This window comes from Eulemur rufifrons, chromosome 30, assembly GCF_041146395.1.
Source record: "Eulemur rufifrons isolate Redbay chromosome 30, OSU_ERuf_1, whole genome shotgun sequence".
Lineage (NCBI taxonomy): Eukaryota > Metazoa > Chordata > Mammalia > Primates > Lemuridae > Eulemur > Eulemur rufifrons.
The window spans coordinates 33,038,500-33,039,854 of NC_091012.1; positions in this window are offsets into that span (position 1 = coordinate 33,038,500).

Below are 1,355 nucleotides of genomic sequence, written 5' to 3' on the forward strand. Positions count from 1 at the left end.
ATTCAAGGAAAGTGCACAGCAGATTGGGGAGAGTAAAGGCCCATCTTCAAGTTAGAAGACCAGAATGGAGTCTTCTGGGAGTCCAAGAGTTTGTAGAAAATTCCACAAAAACTACAAAGAACATCTCTCCTAGAATTAATAAGTAGGACTAGCAGGGTCACAGAAGACAAGGTCAACACAAAACAATTATTTGTGTTTCCATAAAACAACAATAAAACATTGAAAACCAAAAATGTCTCAAATTACCATTTTCAATAATGCAAAAAAGAAAACTTAAGTATAAATCTAACATAACATGAACAATATCTGTATGATGAGAACTACAAAATACTGATAAATGAAATCAAAGAAGAAAAAAATAAATGGAGCGACATAATGTGTTCATAGACTGGAATACTCAACATAGTGAAGATGCCAATTCTCACAAAACTGATATATAGATTCAAAGCAATGCCATGAAAATCCCAACAAAATCTTCTGTAAGCATTGACAAGCTGATTCAAAATGCTTAAAAAAGGGACTGGAAAATCTAAAACACCTTTGAAAAAGCAGAATAACCTTAGAGGAATCACACTGCTTGATTTTTAAGATTTACTAAAATGATGGTATTCAAGACGATGTGGTAAAGGGATAGACATATAGGTCAATGGAACAGAAAAGTAAGTCCAGGTATGGTCCCCAGAAAATATGGTCCATGGAGCTTTTATAAACCTCTAAATATAATTCAAATGAGAATTTTTAGTCTTTTAAATAAATGGTATTGGAATAATTGGATATCCATATGCAAAAAAAAAAGTAGACTTCAGACTTTATGCAAAAATTAACTCAAAATGGATCATAGATATGAATGTTAAATGAAAAACTATAAAACTTTTAAAAGAAAACAAGAAAATCTTCATGACCTGGATTTAGGCAAAGAGGTCTTAAACATGACACCTAAAACATGGTGTCATAAAAGAAAAAAATTGATAAATTAGACTTCTTCAAAATTGAAAACTTTTTCTCTAGACGAGTCACAGTTAGGAGAAAAAAAAATAAAGCTACAATCTGAAAGAAAATATTTTCAAATCATGTATTCAACAAAGAACTTGTATCAGGAATATATAAAGGGGTCTCAAAAGTCAGAAAACAAGCAACCCAATTTAAAAAATGGACAAAAATATCTATTGACACTTCACCAAAGTGGATATATAAATGGCAAAAAGCACATGAAAAGTTGTTCTACATAATTTGCCATTAAAGAGATGAAAGTTAAAACCAAAATATGATATCACAACACATGTATGAGAATAAATAAAATTTAAAATGTCTAATATATGTGCACTACTAAATGTTATAGTGCTATCAAATATAAA